The following is a 7,249-nucleotide window of genomic DNA, read 5'->3' as shown; positions in this document are numbered from 1 at the left end:
TGATCACTATTAAGTAGGCCTGACCACGACTAAGTCGAATAGTCGACTGGTTAGTCGCGGGGGGTCCGAGTCGACTGCGTGTCTCTTAGTCGAATCTAGTCGAAGGCCAAAAATGTTTTTAATTGTTTTTTGGCCAAGTCTACACCTGCAACCACACGTAACTTCCACTTTATTCTTATTATTCCTCGTCTTTGTATTGGTATTGTTTGTGTTGGAGCGCCTCAGTGCGGCTGCAGAGTTCATGTGCAACCTCTTCCAGAGAGAGATAGAGACACTAGAAACTCTGCTGGAGACACAAAACAAACTGTGTAGACTTGGCCCTTTTGAAATAAAATGTATTTTGGCCCTAAAAACTATTATATATATATTTTTTGTGTGTGTGCAATAGTCGACTGCCAGTCGACTATTGGCAATTAATCGCCAATTAGATTCGACTAAACAAATCCTTAGTCTGGGACAGGCCTACTATTAAGTCATATTACATGATTAAGAGTGAGATGTGATAGCAAATTAAAGCCTGTGAAAAGCCCTATAGCACACACACACACACACACACACACACACACACACACACACACACACACACACACACACACACACACACACACACACACGTGCAAGATGTTTTATTACTACAGTATAAGCCTAATGGATTATTATAAGGAAAGTGAAATATAAGCTATGATCTCTTAACATTACTATTTGGGATGTGTGGAAGAATTTAGTCTGCAGGCACAATTCAGAATCAACTTTAGTGTCACATCACATGATTACAGATGGAAAAGAGTGGGTGAGATTATCTTTGTACAAGTTCTCAACATCTACAGTTACAGGAAGAGTTAAAATAGAGAAAGAATATAGAAGAAAGAAACAAGTAAAACTAAAAAAAGACTAAACAGGAAGGAATAACTCTAGAAGTATACTGTTAACCAGTGACTCCAGGAAACTACACTGATGTGTCCAAGTTTGTACATCAGTAGATGTTTTGTTAACAGAAATACTCTGGGAGTACCAGTGACCAGTGGGTGACGACCACGAAGAGTGTGGTGACATCTGGAGAGACAGAGGACGGCCGGAGAGACGGCAACCCGGTTTGGAGAGGGTTGGCAGCCCTAACCACTTATTCTGAGAGGAAGAACCCAAAGCAAGCTACATACTGACGTAAAACCTGCAACATTCAAGAGGGTTTATAAATCCATCAAGGCAGAATGAGATGTTTGAACGACGACACAACGCACAGAAGTCACTTCTGGTCAGATGCAGGAGGAGCCAGGCCCGGAGGCAACCCACAGTGCCCAGAGCCTCCTAGTGTCGCCAACACCTGCTTTCAACAGCTCACCTGCTACCCTAAGCCCCTAAGAGACAGTGGGGGCAGTGGCATGGCACTTGGACACATGCCGGTGTCTGATCAGCTTCGGTCGAGACGCCTGGAGGAGGATGTCTGTTGCAAGACCCGAAACACCCAGTGACTCAGGAAACAACACTGATGATGTGTCCAAGATTGTGCATCAGTAGATGTTTTGTGAACCTATATAACATTTGTTAATAAACCAACAGAGCCATATCTGCAGATAGATCTTGGTCAACAATATTATGAAATCTCATGATTAGTTACACCATTTTAGGTCAGCCTGATCCAGTGCAATTTATCCATTACAATCAATCTATCTTACTGAACTGTTTCCTGTTTCCCAGAACATTCTGGTTCAATAACCAAACTCATAACTATTTGGAACATACATTGCTTTGAAATAACTTGTGATAATCTTACTGTGTAAGAATGCCTGAATATGCCATAGGCCTACAGTCTGAATTTATCATAGCCATATTGATATAGTTACATACTTTAGTTTGAAAATAATATGGGTAATATGTTTAATACAAGGTATATGTTGCATCCTGTAACATGGTACTGTATTCTATGAGATGTGATCAGACCTTTGCAGCATCAATGTGCACTGATGAAAGCTGTGATGGATGTAGGGCTGCAACTATCCATGACTTTCTAAGCAATTCGTCTATAGATTACTTTTCTGATTAATCAAATAATTAGGAGCTGTTTTTTTCTTAATATATTTTTTACTTCTCAACAAATTGATTCAGTCCTATGTCTGTGTCGTGTAAGACATGAAAAATAGCTGATCCACAAGCTCAAAACGCATCGCACTGTGTCGTGTTGTGAGCTTGTAGATCTGTTATTTTCAATATTTTTGTATTTTAAATTTGCGGGAAGATGTTGCCTATAATGACATATCTATAATGTAATGTAATGTAATATCCAAAATAGCGATTGAAATCGGTTAATTTATCAAATTAATGATTAACAATTATTATTTTTATAATAATTTAATTTGATTAGTTGGATTAACTGCTTTACTCCTAGATGTATGTTCTCTTGTTTACAGGTCTGGAAGGTCATAGTACTCTAGTCTACTGTTACTGTATATAAACAATGGACAGTACCTGAGACCAACAGCAGGGGGCAGCTATACAACAACTGGCGTCTAGACAAAGTGGTCGGAGAACATACCCACAATGCAGTAGTGCAAACAACATGGTGGTGTGTTGACTGACTGTTGTTGACACTTTAAAATTCCATAGATTTATATAAAGATAAAACACAAAGAAAACTTAAACGTGTTGTTTCTAAACAGTGTCGTCGTTAAGCAGCAGGAGGACGTTTGTTAGCAGCTCAACCACTGAAACACAGCAGGTAAAGATCAACTCATTCATGTTGGGTTTCAATGTATTTATTGACTCAATATGGAATATAAATCTAATTGCTGTTACTTGCCAGACTATAATGCATGTGATCAGAAACACACAACAACCAGTACTTAAAGCAATGAGGTACAAACGTAGCTTGTACATGAGTAGAAATGGTTCAGATGACGCTCGTCTGTCATGACGGAACTTCTGGTTTTGTCACTTTCTCCATTTACAACCCGTACATCTATATAAACGTTCAGGTTTCAAATATAAAGTTTTTACCTCATGCCCACGGATGTTACAATACTGTACGGGCCCTCAGAAGTACCCGTATCTTCTGTATTGTTCAATATAAACTACATTTCCAATCGGTGGCCTATGCTTTCAACTTCGTGACCCTATCGGTTGGGAGGTGTATTGCACTCTGATACATTATAACTATGAGAAAATCAGACACTGATCGGATTAACATGCTTTTTCTTGAACAATACGACAGATACAGGTCTTTTTAAGGGCCCGTACATAATCGTATTATCCGTGGCCATTGGGTAAGCACTTTATATTTGAAATCTGAATGTTTATGTAGATGTACTGACCCCAAGTGCGAAAGTGCAAAGACTATTTTGAACTAACTCCAAGACTGTCAGATAATATATGACAGTCTCGTATCAAGTCTTGTAAACCAGTAGGATCTTTACTCTGTCAACAATGTTAATCTATGATGTTAATGTGATTGTCAAGTGAAGTTGGAGCTCCATGTCTTCATGAACCAGACATTGAATCCTTACCAACTAAACATTTGTCATGCTGTAGCGTGTCAGGCCTAGAATGACAACCCAGGTAATGCATGGCATTGAAAATAGTTTCCCTGTCTTGTTCATGGGCTGCAAATTTAGCTCCAAACCCACCTTTCTGCTGTTATTATAATTGACAACGGTTTTCTCCTCATTTCTTCAAATTATATAGCGTGTATACTTCAAGTTTGTTACATCACAATTTTACAAAAACGGCAAACACGCCGAGGGAACATTAATTCAGCTCTAAATGCTGAAAATAAAATAAAAAAACGGTTGAATTTGCATCATGTCTATAATATGCATACAGGCAATAGATCATTTGACATAGACCCGGCCTATATTTTCTTTTTTTAAGTGTTGACAAATGTTGGGCACACAAATATTTTCATTGAGATTTTGCACTTGTAATTGATTTTTCATGAAGAATAAGGCATTCTAATGACATACGCAAGCTTTAGTCCTATATAAGTCTGCCTCCGAGCAGACTTGAGAAAAAGCGTGCCTCCCGCACAATTCACCGTCAAAAAAGATGAATGAATCAGACTACTAACATGGGAAGCTGTGTAAATTCCTTTACGTAAAAATAATATGGGGGCGTAAACAGCTTAGTGAATTGTGCCCAACGGGTCTCATTGGGATGCATCATTATTCAATACCTTGTAGATCTGCTATTTTTAATCACCAAAGTATAGGTTTAAAATGGTTGCACTGATTTTGATGATATACATTTTGCTGGGGTGCCCCTGGAACCCCCTCAAGGACCCCTGGGGGTCCCCGATCTTCAGTTTTAGAACCACTGTTCTAATCTAGACCCTTTTTTAAACAACTGTGCAGAGCCATAACCTCGGTCCCAGCCTCACTCATCTGCGAAAAGAAGAGCCTGGTCACGACCTAAAGCAGCGAGTGTCTCGGAAGTCCTTAGTAGACAGGATTTCCGTTTCCCCCGGAAACAATATTTTTTGACCAATCACAACACTCGTTTCATTCACAGAGAATGTTAACAGATTTGTAAAGCATCAACGTAATTTCCTTGGGCGGTACTTCCGCCAAATTCAACCATTTCCGGTTGTCAACTTCCTAGACAACCAACATCCCAGGTCTTGCCCAGGGTGACAGAGCCATGGGCATGAGGAGGGAGGGTGGGGACTAGGATAAGTGGGTGGTCAGCGTGTGTCGTTTTCCTATCCGATCGTAGTAACTTGGTGAGAACAGACTGCAGCCCCTAAGATGAAGTTAGGAAGTATTTACGCAAAACACAGTTACAACGACGTAGGCACGCCGTCTCTAGTGGACTTGAACAACGAGAGACACCGCCAAACGTTGCAAGGTCCACGAGAGCCGACTCAGCGCCCTTCGAGCTATATAACCGATAGGGACCAGTGGCGTCCCCAGGATTTACATTTAGCCTAAATGTAAATCCTGGGGACGCCACTGGTCCCTAAATGATTTAGGGCAGGCGAGATTTCTGGTGGGTTTTGTCCACACAAAAATATCCTTTTAACACTTACTGTAGTACAATTTCATATAATTGTGTACAATTTTTGGAAAAACATTCTTCCTCCGTATATATTAATATTCAATTCAATTCAAACTTTATTCCAGACACACAGGGGGTCCATAGAGTACATACAAATATCACACAACAAATACATAACAAGACATAAAATCATACATAGAGGCTGACTCTCCAGTGTTTACGCAGCCTGGACGAGTACCAGAGACAGCTCTTCCCAGGATTGACTACTATATCCTCAATAATACTGTTCTGGGACTAATAATACCCAATGATCATGTTTTAGGGGAAGTAGAACCATGGAACCCTAACGTCCTTATTCAATTCCTTCATTTCAGACCAGTGTGTGGAGTCCAGACTGCAGGTCAAGATGAACTCTCCAGACTCAGCCAGGGACATTTCTATTAAACAGGAACCTGAAGACCACCCGCACCTCAGTACGTTTAATGTTCTCTCTCTTTCTTTCATGTTTCTATTGTAGAGCTGTCGCAATATACATTTTTGACTATGCAATAATCTTGACAAAATATATCATGATAATATTCCGATGATGAAACAAATTGGTCGGGCTGTCTTGTGTTGCACGTACCATAGGCACCGGATGTCCCCCCACTATTTAGCATCCGACTGGCGCTGGTCTAGCACCCCACTGTTCCCATTTTGTTGCACAATCGTCGTTGTGTATTGGCTGCATGCTTGCCTCTCGCTGCAATGACCGTTCTGTTACTGGCTACGTGTGCTACGTTGCTCTCTCAACTCGATCAACTAGGTGCCAGACAAGCTTATACACAACAAATTGTTGTTCTTTGTATTCCGCTTGTGGGTGTGAAAGAAACAGAAGCCCGTGGGGCTCGGGTTTCAAGAATCAAGTGCTGCTATGATAGACTGACTGACCAGTGATCAGATTACTGCAGCTCAATAGGCTATGGGAACAAAGTTGTTCCCCCGTCAGTTAAAGTGAGAGCAGAGAGCGCACGCACAAAGCACATCAAACCTCTGTGGAATCAAAGTGCACCGTGGCATGTGTGATCATGGATTCCTTATTCATCGAGGTGAATGTTTCTTATTGTAGGTTTCTACAGCGAGGCTAGATTTCATATTTCATTTAGAGTATAGCTGACATCTCGCCTATACTGTGTTAGAACAGCATTTTAGGTTTGTCGGTCCATAAAATAATGGGTGCTTTTTTCATAATTGTAAGAAGCCAAAGTAAAAAAAAACAAAAAACATTGACATCACTTCCCTCACAGAGGTCAAATAAAGGCTGGTTATGTGATCCCATCCCTACTTGTGAACATTAGTTGTAACTTGGGGATGTATTTTGGGCAAACAGTGTTTTCAGTGTTTACGCTAGATGGCGCTGTTCCCCAACCTGTGATCCGCCATTTCACTCTCAGGCACACAAAGAAACAGGAGATCACGTGATCACAAAATCTTAGTCACCATTCGCTTCCTTGTTATTCGTCTGTTTCTTGCCTCCCTTGTTTTCCTCTGAATGTTTGGCCAGACATGCTATATTAAACGGCCAATATCTAGAGAATGGACGGTTGAAATGAAACGTGGAAGCATATTGAAAACCTCCGTGTTTAGCAACGATTGGGGGATCGATCATACTGGAGATAAATATTCTGTGACTACTTACAAAGGTAAGACAAACGAGAAATCGCACTACTGGCCATTATTCATTTATTTACTTGGCACAGAATGAGTTAAGCATGATTCCCTAATATGAATCCTATAATCTTTGCAGCCAAGATTCATATGTTGGAGAGTTGGGCTTAGGCCATTTTGTCTTTAGCATCTGCAAATATTATTGTTATAGAGTACAGAAGTCCTGACGTCACTCGTTCATCCCCAGGTTCGTAAAGTAATTTCGCTATGGAGAATGACATTGGGTCATCTTAGAATCGTCTCATATAAGAATTGTGGTCCAAAAATAAACAAACTGTTTCGGCGATATTGTCAGGGAGGAGGTTCTGTATCGTTTATGATAGTCAGTCACTTATATTTGATACAGTCTGTTTCTGGCGAAAATTTAACTAATTCGGCGGAATTAACATCTATCTATCTATCTATCTATCTATCTATCTATCATATGCATAGGCCTATATTCTAATCTATGTGATCTATCCATCTATCTTTCAACTTTTGCAATGAGCGATTCGATATCTGAACGCAACAAACCAATTGAAAGGATTCCCTCACAAAAATACTACTTTTCGTGGGCAAC

This window comes from Gymnoscopelus braueri (genome assembly GCF_963280865.1).
Source record: "Gymnoscopelus braueri genome assembly, chromosome: 24".
In the NCBI taxonomy this organism is placed as follows: domain Eukaryota; kingdom Metazoa; phylum Chordata; class Actinopteri; order Myctophiformes; family Myctophidae; genus Gymnoscopelus; species Gymnoscopelus braueri.
This window is presented reverse-complemented; position numbering follows the sequence as displayed.